Raw genomic sequence first — 13,296 nt, forward strand, 5'->3', positions numbered from 1 at the left:
AGAACAGCAACTGTTTTAAGAAGGGAATAAGAAAGATGTAAGCCTTCCTAGTAGGTAATAATATTTGCTTAAGTTTAATCTTCATACCGACCTCTTGAAGGCTCTCTTCCCATTTCAAATGTTTTTTAATGTTTGAAGATGGATTTTTTAATCAGGCGTTGGCAATTTTGTTCAGGGTATGTTCTCTTAAGGTATTTTGAACATCTAAGATTATCGGTATGTGTTGTTATGTTCTGTCTTGATTTGTTTTAAAATTACATTTATAGCCTTCTTTGTAAAAAGTGTTTCAAGTGGCAGAATTTTTATAACAAACATTTACCAAGAATGATATTTCTTACTTACAAAAATGAACCACTTAATATATTCTTGATGAAAATTATAGTATTCTGCTATGGAGAAATATAGCCATTATGTTTATCTTCAGAATGCCTGATGTCCCTTCTCTTCCCTCAAAACAAGAAGGCATTTTGTATATCATTTTAAAGGTGTATTATTAATACTTTGGAATGTTTCTTGATTTCATAAAAGATGAAAATGATTGAAATAAAAGTTGCTATGATATAGCAGAAAACAGAATAACCTTGTAATGATGGAAATTTACTCACAAACAGTCTACATTATAATATAAGGGTGCAGACAGGACAAATACCCACTTCTAAATGGATCTTATACTAATGATATCTACCCATCATTGTAAGAATCAAATGAAATAATAAACATCTTAAAAACTGTAGGTTTTTACATTTTTTCTTTTTTAAAAATGTATTTATTTATTTATTTATTTATTTATTTATTTGAGAGAGGGAGAGAGAGAGCGCACAAGCCGGAGGAAATGCGGAGGGAGAGGGAGAAGCAGGCTCTGCACTGAGCAAGGAGCCTGAAGACACAGGGCTCGATCCCTGATCTGAGCCAAAGGCAGATGCTTAGACAACTGAGCCACCCAGGTGCCCCCTAAAAACTGTATTTTTATAAGCAGTTAATAGAATAGACCAATGTTATTTTAAACTTACTAGAAAAATATTCCCACTAAGTGTTAAATGTTTTATACTGCACTTGTATGCATGCATGTGTGTCTGTGGGTTTTTGTGCGTGTATGATGCAGATCTTGAATTAGGACACACGCCATTTGTAAGATGTTTAAATTATAATCTATACACCAACTGCTTAATAGTCTCCAGAATTTCTAGTCTATGTATTCTTTGGTTTCCAATAGCACTTTATACCCTTTTGGGAATTTTAGAAGAGGATACTTGAAAGACAGTGAAGCTGAAAAGAAAGGATTTAATTGGGGCAATTTCAGAACAAGGGATAATTTCAGACACACAGCATTCTTCTCTCACTCAAAGGAAGCTTTCTTTACTTGTTCTCACGTACCCTGATTGACCAAACTTGAAAGATTACCTAACTGAAATTCATGAGGAAACTGGCCTCTGAATCTGTTCAGTGACATTATCATTATATTTTCAATGTTTGTAAAGTTAGAACATTAAAATCACCTTCAGCCTCACGATCTCTGCTTATTTTGGCTTGGTTTTCCAATCAGTTCTTGCTCATCAACTACATTTTAAATGTTTTTCCCTTTCCTAGCATTTTGTGGAACACTTTTCAAAGTTTTTAACATATACTGCTAGAGAGGATCCCGTTTTCCTGTTCTAAGTAATTAGAACTATGGATATGACCTGTCTACTTGTATAGTCTAAAAATATAGTGAACTGATTTTCCAAGTCACATTTGCCAATACCAGATGAATTATGCCTTTAAGTTGTTTTATTTGGGTTTTTTTTAGGTTTTATTTATTTATTCATGAGACACACACAGAGAGAGGCAGAGACACAGGCAGAGGGAGAAGCAGGCTCCATGCAGAGAGCCCGATGCGGGATTCGATTCCAAGGCCCCAGGATCACGCCCTGAGCCGAAGGCAGATGCTCAACCACTGAGCCAGCCAGGTGCCCCCCTTTAAATTATTTTAAAATACTTTAAAATATATGAAAATATATCATCTGGCAATCATTATAACTATTAAAAAAAACTACTAGATACTTTTACATAATGGCAACAGAGAGTGGGTGAATATCAAGGTTGAATATTCAGCTGAGGCTAGTTATGAACTCAGAACAAAGTACTCTGAAGCACAAATTATCATTTTTATAAGCAAGAATATTTTTCTTGTTATTCATTCAAATTTGTACATTCTTGTATGACCCGCATCTGGTCGAAACATCTATGATGTTCTCAAGATAAAGATGTACTTGCAAAGCATCTGTGAGGGTAATTAGCAAAACTGTTCAGACACTGGAGTTAAGATTCAGTGTTGCTTTGCCACTCTGCCTGAGAACAATGGTTACAATTAACTTCTGACTATACAGTTGGAGCATATTGGTGGTATTATCCCTGGAATTATGATTTTTGTAGCTCCTGGTGTATCACTTTCCTAGGATGGCTGTAACAAATTACCACAAAGTTGGTGACTTAAAATAGTAGAAATTTATTCTCTCAGAGGCCAGAAGTGTGAGATCAAGACGTCAGCAGGGCTATGCTCTCTCCTAAGGCTTTAGGGGAAAATGCTTCCTTGCTTCTTTCCAGCTTCTAGTGGCTCTTGCAGTCCTTGGCTTGTGGCAGCATGATTCCAATCTCTGGTTCCATCTACACACGGCCTTCTCTCCTGTTTCTCTGTCTGAAAACACTCTCATTGGATTAAATACAAGATAAACTCATCTCAAGATCCTCAGTTTAAATATATCTGCAAAGGACCTATTTCCAAATAAGATCAAAGTCACAGATACTGAGGGTTAGAACTTGTACATTTGTCCTTTTAGGGGACACAAATCAACCAGCTACACTGACCAGGTACATTAAGGGCATTATACCCACCCTTTTCATGTAGCATAATGTGCTCCCTCAGAGGACCTGGTGGTGCATCAGGGGTGGAATAAACCACAAAATGAACATGGTACATCTTCTAAGACTATCAATATTCTAGATTTTTGAGAAATATTTAAAACATGTAAATATGACAATAAATCTACCCTGGCATAAATACAAAATCCACATTAAAAAAAAACCACATGAATTTTTAAGATGAAACATGTGACTCCAGCATATTTTTGTGCTAGGCAATGTCTTTCATGCAAGGTCTCTAGAAGAATGGCATTTATTCTTTTGCTGATAGAGTACTTCAGAGCAAAAATTGGGGATTTATCATTACAGTTTCCATTATTCACCTATTAAATACAGGCAACCTAGAAGTCTATAATATTATAATTTATGATGTCGTCAAGGTAGAAATTTCAGTCATGTGTTGCTGTAGGCAGCTTTATGGAAACAAATTACTGACCTAGTGAATCAGTCTGGATGATCACCCAGTTTAACCATCTGGGCTTCATTGTTCTCCGGTTCTCACCCATTCTGGGCCAGATATGATCAAATACAAGGTCATGTGTAACATTTAGAATTTGTACAAGTGATTTATTCAACATATATTTATTGATCAATGGTATGAGAATATAAGAGTGATCAAGAAAAAAAACCCCACAAACAGTTCTTGCTCTTTCCAAATGGATGATAGGTAGAGATATAGGTACATGTCTCCTATATATATCTAGAATTGATGGCAAATATGAGCACACATGCCACTACTGCCCATTTGCCTTATCAGGATGGTCATTGCTAGATGATCTTGGTGCTTTTTACTGCCAAGCCCATGTCTTAGTCTGCTCTGGCTGCTCTAACACAATACCATAGACTGGGTGGCTTAACAAACAAGAATTTATTTCTCATGGTTCTGGAGGCTGGAAGTCCAAGATCAAAGTGTCACCAATGCCATCCTGGTGAGGGCCGTCTTCCTGATTTGCAGACAACCATCTTCTTGTTGGATCCTCACATGGCAGAGAGAGAGAGACAGAGAGAGAGGAAACAAGCTCTTGCGTGTCTCTTCTTGTAAGGGCATCAGTTGCATGTGTGAGGGCACTGCCCACTTCCAAATACTATCACACTAGCGTTTAGGGTTTCAGTATGTGAATTTTAGGAGGACACAAATATTCGGTTCATAGCAGCCCAGTTATGGCTTTAGTAACAAACGACATCTGTGCTTCCTGTATACCTACTTTATAGGCAATGAGAATGAGGCATTTCTCATCAGAAATGAGAGCATATTGCTTCAATCATGGTACTTCATTCAATAATGATATACTCAGAGCAATGCTTTTTATTTACAAATAAATTGTTTTTTTTTTTCATGAGATATTTTTGGCAGCATGATCCACTTAAATTCATCCAAGGGGCTGAAAACATTTGGAATATTATAAGATGTCACAAAAGGCCTCAATTTGAAGATTTACGTGGAAATCTCGTTAAATTCAAAAAAGGAAGTTTTTGGCAATACACACACACACACACACACACACAGGTGAAAAAGTGTTTGTGTTGAGGGGGGAGAAAATAAAAATCCAGGTCAAACCTGGCTGCTCCTCAGGGCCTGGCTCTGGGTGTGTGTGTGTGTGTGTGTGTGTGTGTGTGTGTTAGGGGGCGGTGGTCTAGGGTTATGCACATGGGCTTGTATACCACCTCTGATATCCCAAAAGGGGAGGGAGCTGGGGCAAAAAGGCTGAGGTTGGCACTGGCTGTAAAGTGGGGACCCACAGACACGAGTAAGAAAGATATGGGCCCACGACCATGGTGAAAAGGAGGGATATGGTGACAGAGACAGCCTCTGACCCTTGACTTGCCCCAAGTCTCTTTGGTGGTGGTTCTCACTTTATTGAAGACACTGTATACCTTGGCAGAGCCACTTATTTTTAGTAGCTCTTCTGTGAGTTGTGAGCAATATGGATCCATTTGGAAAGAAAGCAACAGATTGAAAGGAAAAAGAGGTTCTAAGATAACTGCATTCTTCTGTTTCCGACTCCGCCTTAGGGGCGCCCCCTCATTGCCAGGGGTGCTTGGTTTGTCAGATGAGAGAAGTAACAGCAGTCTTGGATACAGGAAAAGCTACTATATATTTCAGATGCTGGTAAGCCAATGGCATATTGCCTTTCCTTAAAAAATGAATTAAGTTATTTTGGATCGGGAAATGTCGACAGTGACACTATCAACTTCAGGGGCCAGATAATTCACTGTTGTTGTGTGGTTCTGTGCACTATGCAATGTTTAGCATCACTGCTGACCTCCACCCTCTAGACACCAATAGCACCCCTACTTCCCACATGTGACAACCAACAATGTCTGCAGACATTGCCAAACGCACACTGTGTGGCAAAATTGCTCCTGATTTAAAACACTTGCTTTAGATAATTTGCAAGGGAAATCCCTATCTGAATTGTAGGAACTGGGATGCTTGAGTGGCTCAGAGGTTGAACGCCTGCCTTTGGCTCAGGGCGTGATCCTGGATTCCCGGGTTCGAGTCCCACATCGGGCTCCCTGCATGGAGCCTGCTTCTTCCTCTGCCTATGTCTCTGTCTCTGTGTCTCTCATGATAAACTAATAAAATATTTTTTAAAAAATGAATTGTAGGAACTTAATGCAGTGGTAATACTTCAGGGACTGGTAAAATTCAAGTGTGTCTGAATTCTTCAACCATCTTGCATATTGAACCCAAATAGAAATGCTTTGGATTCGGTGAGAACAGATTATTATTATTATTTTATTCCTGGAAAATACCTCTGTCATACTAGAAAAATTCAGTATTAGGCTAAGTGTAAAAAATATAAAGTTGAAACTTTATCCAATATCATACTGAAGGAAATCCTAAGACTAAAATAGCAGCCACCACCAACAAAACGATTAGTCATCTAGGGCATAACGACTAGGATGGTTTATAGGATCTGATTCCTGCCTAAAAAGTTCACTGGCTTCCTTAGCATCGCCAACAGAACTTGGTGTCAAGAAAAATTTTAATTTACTCACATTTGCTCGTGGCATTTATACACTTCTTTTTTATTTTTGAAATGTATTTATTGGAAAGAGAGGCAGAAAGGGAAGCAGACTCCTCGCTGAGCAGAGAACCCCATGTGGGGCTGGAACCCAGGACCCGGAAATCATGGCCCGAAGGCAGATGATTCACCGACTAGGCCACCCAGGCACCCTGGCACTTTCATATTGTAACAAGCATGTGACCTGTGATGATAAATAGGTCGGGAGACCCAAGAAGGGGGCATGGAAACACTTTCCAAGTGGAAGGACATCAATGGGCCCCGAGGTATGTGTGATAAAGCCCAGTTGTCCCCCGAACATCTCTTGGCTGAAAGTGTCAGAGCAGAGACCCTGGGCGGCTCAGTCGGCTTCCAACGGGCGACCGCGGCTCAGCTCGGCTCGGCTCGGCTCGGGTCGGCTCGGGTCAGCTCGGCTCGGGTCGGCTCGGGTCGGCTAAGCTCGGGTCGGGTCGGGTCGGGTCGGCTCGGCTCGGGTCGGCTCAGCTCGGGTCGGCTCGGGTCGGGTCGGCTCGGCTCGGGTCGGCTCAGCTCGGGTCGGCTCGGCTCGGCTCGGGTCGGCTCGGGTCGGCTCGGCTCGGGTCGGCTCGGGTCGGCTCAGCTCGGGTCGGCTCGGCTCGGCTCGGCTCGGCTCGGGTCGGCTCGGCTCGGCTCGGGTCGGCTCGGGTCGGTCGCGGTCTCCGGGTCATGAGCTCAAGCCCTGCGCTGCGCTCCCTGCCGGGTCTGGGGCCCGCGCGGGATTCTCGTCCTCCCGCCTCTCCCCTCGGCCCGCCCGCAGCGCCCTTACTCAGGTGCTCCCCCCCCCTCTCTCCCTCTAATAAAGAAAAGAAGAGGAAAGAACAGGAAATGTCCAGCGTTGCGTCACACCGGGAACAAAGGGAAGCGCTAAAGTGAAAGGGTGGAGGCGACGGAGTCTGTCCTGACCGTGGGGGAGCAGCACGGAAGCCGCAGGCGTGGGCGGCGGCGACGGGGCACGCGGGCCTCCAAGGGCAGGGGCGGGCGGGCAAAGGGCAAACGGGCTCCCGGCTGGCCCGACCCGGCTGCGGCCCCGAGCTCCGGCCCCGGCTCCGTCTCTGCGGGACTCGCGCGGCGCAGCCCCCGCCCCAGCCTCGGGTCGCTCGGGCCGGAGCTCGGGGGGGGCCGCGCCGTCCGCCCCCCGCGGCCCGCGGTGCTTTCCCTCCTCGGCCCCTCGGCCCTTCTCGTCCCGCGCACCCAGAGTGGGGGGAACCGGGGAATGCGCGAGACCGGAAGGCGGCGGCCGGTGGCTCCGCGGGGCGCCGGGGTTCGGGGGGCGCCGGGCGGGGCGGGGGCGGGCCCAGAGGCCGTGGGGAGCCGGCGCCCCCCGGAAGCGACTCCGCCTCGGGGCGCCCGTCACCGTCACCGGCCGCGGCCGCGGATCCCCTCCAGAAAGCAGCTCCGCAGCCGGGAAGGCGGTGCTGGCCCCGGCTCCGCGACGCTGAGGCCCGTCTCGCTCCTCCCGAAACACGAAACCGCGAACTCCTAGATCCTTCCTGAACTGCCCCGGGCTTTCCACGACAAGAAGCCGCCTCCCGGGGCGCCCGGGGCCGAGCGGGCCGAGCCTGGGACCCTCGAGTCGGGCTCAGGGCTGCGGGGTGCGCCCGGGTCGGCTCCCCGCCCCCCCCCCCCCCCCCGCACAGCGCAGCAGGGAAGCTGCCCCTCCCTGCCCCTCCCCCTTCCCCTGCCCCTCCCCCTGCCCCCTTCTCCCTCCCAAATACATAAAATCCTAAAAGGAAAAAAGGAAAAACCTAATTTCAGGCAAAATTGAAAAGTCATAGGAATTCGCCATCCCTTGCCCCGTCCTCTCTCTCTCTTTCTCTTTTTTTTTTTTTCTTTCTTGCATCTTCCTTCCTGCTCTGGGAATTAAAACCTCCCACGCTCAAATTGTGCTACCAAATCTGGAAAGACTCTAAAATCGGCCACTGACACTTTCAGTTCCCAAGTACTCTTGAGACTTTTAAAATGACCCCGAGGTCACGGGCTTCCAACACGTAAGCTGTGGCCTCCGGAGAGAAAGGGCCCAGAATTGTAAGGAACAGAACGATTCTAAATTGGAAAACTCTTACACGAAAAGGCTCCAAAAGAGATTCTGTTGCTGGGAAACTCCTCTAAAATGCCGCAGTTTTCTTCGCAGTTCCATCGGATTCTGCCTCAAGCGGAAACTGCTGTGCTACAAAATGTGGGGGCAAGAGTGGAAGAGGGAGGGCACGAGAGACCCTAAAACCACAGCAACGAGCTTCAGCGACCACGTGATTTGTTTGCGGCTCAACTGAGATTCGCTCAGAGCCTCGTGCAGGGTAAGGAAACCAGGGACTCGGAGTTGGCTCAGAAAGAGGGGGTTGATGTGGCCAACACGTCCCTCCAACCTTGAAGTTAAGACAATCTCATCTAGATGAGGCTGAAAGGACAAAGCACATGACTTGATGGGAAATTTCTTTTCTTTATTTGAGAGAAGAGAGAAAGAACAGAGCAGGGAGGAAAGAGGAGCATGGGTGGAGTAGGCGACACAATGGAGGACGGGAGGGAAGAGCGGAAGGGAGAGGAAGAGGGTAGAGAAGCGGGAAGGGAAGGGAAAGGGAAGGAAGGGGAAGCGGGCGAGATTTTTGGTTGGTGGTTTATATTTTATGTCTTTCGTTAGGGTTCTTCAGTTCTTTAGTAATTCGATTCGCTAGTGTATTTCTTTACTTTTGATCTTATTTTTTCTTCCTTCCTTCTTACTCATTTTTTTCCTCCTTCCTTTTTCTTTCTTCTTTCTTTCTTTCTTTCTTTCTTTTTCTTCTCTTCTTTCTTTTCTTTTCTTTTCTTTCTTTCCTTTTTTTCCTGGAGTTCAATTTGCTGATAGGGAATTTCTATGCACTGGTTGCACAAATCTTGAAGTTGGAAGAAAGATGAATGATGCAAATGTGAGGATTTGGTTATGAAAGCTTCACATGAGCAACATTTTGTGGCTTCCACAGTGGTGTGCTGGCAAACGCTTAACAACTGGCTCTCTGGGAGGTAAAAAGTGGATGTGCAGTTTTTGCCATGATGTCTCTAATGGAATCGTGAGGAGGTGTGCAGCCGTGATGTCTCTCCACACAGAGAGATATGACGGGCACAAATAGCCTCAAGAGCGTAGCTAAGAGGGGCACCTGGGTGGCTCAGTGGTTGAGCATCGGCCTTTGGCTCAGGTCATGTCCTGGGGTCCTGGGATTTAGTCCCCATCAGGCTCCCTGAGGAGGCTCCTCTGCCTGTGTCTCTGACCCTCTCTGTGTCTCTCATGAATAAATAAATAAAAGCTTTTTAAAAAAGAGCATAGCTAATAGTAAAATATAGTAAACAATTAGTAACTGGTGAGTTTACTTGTTACGTTTGTTTTTAATAGATTTTAATTGTATATTTATATGATTGAATTACTATTTAATAAGGGCCATGTTTAAAGCCAGCTTACCAAATCCCTAAAAAATTAACAACCAGCTCTAGCACACCACAAGGCAAGAAGATGAAATCAGAAGGTAAAAAGAAAACAGATGCAATGGAATCTTGCAGTACCAGAATGAGTATCTTCTAGTTCTCTTATATTTATGCAGTATCTTATATTTCTAGACACAACACAGAAACATTAAGAAAAGTTGTAAAATGAAAAAAAAAAAGAAAAGTTGTAAAATGGAAGGAGAAATAGAAATCCTGGTTATTACAATTGTATAGTACCACTGAGACTTTTTTACATTTTATTTCATATGGGAAAGCATGTTCATTAATAAAGAATCCAGAAGGGATGCCTGGGTGCCTCAGTGGTTGAGCATCTGCCTTCGGCTCAGGGCGTGGTCCTGGGTCCTAGGATTGAGTCCCACATCGGGCTCCCCAGGGAGCCTGCTTCTCCCTCTGCCTCTCTTTTCTCTGTGTGTCTCCTATGAATAAATAAATGAAATCTTAAAAAAAAAAAAAAATCCAGAAGAAAGGAAAAGGAAATCCTCGCAACAGATTGGGGCCTTATATCACCAAAAAAGGGGATGCAGTATAGGGGGAAGGATAGAAATGAAAAAAAAACAACGCTGCAAAGAATTAAGAGCCTACCAAAGTTGACCGACCAAGAACGCCAAATAAACGGAAGCATAACACGCAACCGTAAAACAAATCAAACAATGTATAAACAAAAATATAAAAAATTAACAGGGGGCGGGGGGGGGGGGGGCTGTGGGGCGGGGGGGAACGGGTAAGAAGGTACACACCACCTAGAGAAAAAAAAACAAGTCGGCGAGAAGACTATAATTAAATAACGAAAAACAAACGAAATGACAAACAACCTTTCAAATTGGTACGACCAAGGATAAAATAAATAAAACGAACAAAAGAATAAAAAGTCTAAAAGAGAGGAAACTAACAGGACAAAGAAGAAGAAGAAGGAGCATGAACTAGGAAAGGTGGATGTTAAAATAATAGCAACAAAAAGACCCCGGAAGCACAGCCACAAGGCAAAAAAAATGGTAAAAAAAGACGGATAGAAAAATCAAAATTTTAAAGATTGAAGCAGAACACCCGGAGGACACGAAAAGAAAAAGAACGAAAGAGGAGACACAAGAAGGAAGAAAGAAAGACATGACAAAAAACAAGCAAAGAACAGGAGAGAGAGTACAAAGAAAAGACGCAGGACTGAAGAGAAAAGGAAGAGGGGAAGGACTACCTAAAAGAAACAGAGACAAGACGAAGTAAGAAGTTCGGGAAGACAAACCAAAAGAGGAGAGACGAGAGCGAGAACGCAGGGAGGGAAGGATCACAGACGGAAGAGGCCAAAGCTCCAACAAAACGATGAAAGAGAAGCAGTACTGGAGGACCAAAGCACGGTACAGGAAGTTGTGTACAAAAACTAAAGAATAACAGACCAAACCACCAACGCACGACCACGAAAGCAACCGGGGAAGACGCGAAAATCGGGACCAAGACGGAAAAAAGTAGACGGACGAAACTGGAAGACATAGACAAAAAGAGGAAAAAAGCACCGGAGAAACGGGAGGGAAAAAGAAGGAAAAGGACACGAGAAGGAATAGAAGAGAGAAAACAAAAGTAACCCAAAGAGAACAAAAGTGTAACGAACAACGTCCCAAAACAAAAGAAAAAAAGGGAACGACGAACGAAGAAACCCACAAGAACAAAAGAACAGGAAAAAAAAAGAAGAAGACGGAGGAGGAGAGACATCAGAGACCTCCCACGGACTCAAAAATATACCAAATACGACAAGGACGGAAGGAATAGAGTCCGTAACGGGCGAACAGGAGAGAGCGAAAGGAATAGAGTTGAGATATCAAGCCGCCCCCCAGCCGGCCGAGCCAGGCGCGGCGCCGCGGAGCGGGCACAGAGGAAGGAGAGGCGAGAAACCCAAGGACGAAGAAACATGAGCAAAGGGCGGAAGAGGAGAACGAAGGAGATGACGTAAGAAAAAGTGCCGGGAAGAAGCAAAAAGCACCAGTAGGGTCGGCAGAGGAGCCCAAACGCGAGCAAAAGGAGAGCCACAGTTGGGCCGCGACAGGAGCCAAGGCGCGCGAGCAGCCGCAGCGCAAGAAGCGCACGCGACAGCAGTCACGGGCGCCGAAGCAGCAGAGACGCCTCGGAATCTAGAAACGAAGACAGAGGCGAAACAGGACCCAAAGGTGAAGGAATTCGCAGAAAATTAGCCAAGGGAAACGAAGAGGAGAGACAGAAAGCAGACAGAGTAGCGACCAGACAGCCCCGGGGGCGGAGGCGGGAGGCCAAGGTACAGCCGCGCCCGTCAGCGCGAGGCGCGTCGCGCGGAGGCGGAAGGCGATAGGGAAAGAACAAATAGAAAGTACGCCGAGACCAAGAGCCAAAAGAGAAAAACGAGAGGGAAAAGAGAAAACTGAAGGAGCCAGAAAAGCGACACCCATTATGAGGAACGCTGAACGAGGGAAGACGGGAGTAAGGGATGAAAATGAAGGGAGAGAAATAGAAATCCTGGTATTACAATGTATAGACCACTGAGACTTTTTTACCTATATGGGAAAGAAGTCATGAAAAAGATACCAGAAGGGCTCATGGGTGCCTCAGTGGTGAGCATTGCCTTCGGTCAGGGCGGGTCTGGGTCTAGGATGAGTCCAAATCGGGCTCCCCAGGGACCGTCTCCCTCTGCTCCCTCTGTGGTCCCATGAATAAATAAATGAAATCTTAAAAAAAAAAAAAAATCCAGAAGAAAGGAAAAGGAAATCCTCGAACAGATGGGGCTATAGTCACCAAAACATGTGCTAGCATGGGATGAAGAAATAGGAGAAAAGGAAGAAAAACATGCAGCTGGGCAACACCAGAGCACCCTGAGAGATTTAATGTAGCCCTTCTCTGGCTTGGAATAATCTTTGTCCTTCAGAGTCTTAGATGTCACAAAAGCTCTTGAAGCAAGAAATGAAATTTAGAAACAGAAGTTTACTCTTGTTTTTTAGACTTCTTGGCTTTCAAGGAAGATGTGATGGGAGAAAACGTTTTCAAAATCATAGGGAAAGGAAACATTATTTTCACTTCTTTCTTATACTGCAATCTTTGACTTTGAAAAATGGGTTAGCATTTGAAGAGGATTAGTGTATGCCACCCCAAAATATGTCACTTTGGCAAAAGGATAATTTTGAGCTGAAGGCAACTGTGAATTAAGTGCTCCAGAAGGAGTAAATTCCTACCTTCTCCTTATCTGCCTTAAAGCAGGCATACGTCTCACTTTGTAAATTGTCCCCCGCAACTCAGCTGGGAAGAGAAGATCACTCATCATCAGAGATGAAGAACAGAGAGTCAACACTGACATGAGTTTGCCATAAACAAACTTTACTAAAATAATCCAATCTTCCTTTAGTTCTCCTATATATTTCCTAGTTCCCCACACTTTCTTGTCCTGTGAACCGCAAATCCACCCCCAAGTTGAGCCCTTTCTTTTAGTCTCACTATTCTTTGAACTCCGGTGCATATAAAAAATTAATACATTTATATTATTTTTCTATTAATCTGTCTTTTATTAGTTAAATGCAGGCCCCCATTCATTAAACCTAAAAGAATTTTTGGAAAGCATTCCTACTGGACATATTGTTTTGTTTTTTAATTTTTATTTATTTATGATAGTCACAGAGAGAGAGAGAGAGAGAGAGAGAGAGAGAGGCAGAGACACAGGCAGAGGGAGAAGCAGGCTCCATGCAGGGAGCCTGATGTGGGATTCGATCCCGGGTCTCCAGGATCACGCCCTGGGCCAAAGGCAGACGCCAAACCGCTGCGCCACCCAGGGATCCCCCTACTGGACATATTAAGTTAACTTAATAATCTTCAAAGCTTGCCTGAAGATTTTATTGTGTTTACATGGTGGCAGATGGATAGCCCATCAAAAGTA

The 13,296-nt window shown here is 44.8% G+C and overlaps 2 long non-coding RNA genes across 8 annotated transcripts in view; one reads left to right on the forward strand and one right to left on the reverse strand.

Moving 5' to 3' along the window:
* Nucleotides 1-2,465: 2,465 nt before the first annotated feature.
* On the reverse strand, nt 2,466-8,383 carry LOC111093574. Its single transcript, XR_005382958.1, has 2 exons — nt 8,009-8,383; nt 2,466-2,674 (listed from the first exon to the last, which is right to left on the reverse strand). It is a non-coding gene; the product is annotated as an uncharacterized LOC111093574 (long non-coding RNA).
* LOC100688595 overlaps nt 6,597-13,296 on the forward strand; it is a 29,148-nt gene continuing 22,448 nt past the window's right edge. Inside the window, exons 1-2 of one of the 7 annotated variants that reach the window (XR_005382953.1) lie at nt 6,597-6,715; nt 8,077-8,239. This is a non-coding gene — a long non-coding RNA (uncharacterized LOC100688595). Of the gene's footprint in view, nt 6,716-7,376; nt 7,538-7,692; nt 8,240-13,296 lie in introns of those variants that run through there. The other 6 variants (XR_005382954.1, XR_005382955.1, XR_005382952.1 and 3 more) reach the window with 6 other exon arrangements.

Source organism: Canis lupus, chromosome 32, assembly GCF_011100685.1.
Source record: "Canis lupus familiaris isolate Mischka breed German Shepherd chromosome 32, alternate assembly UU_Cfam_GSD_1.0, whole genome shotgun sequence".
Lineage (NCBI taxonomy): Eukaryota > Metazoa > Chordata > Mammalia > Carnivora > Canidae > Canis > Canis lupus.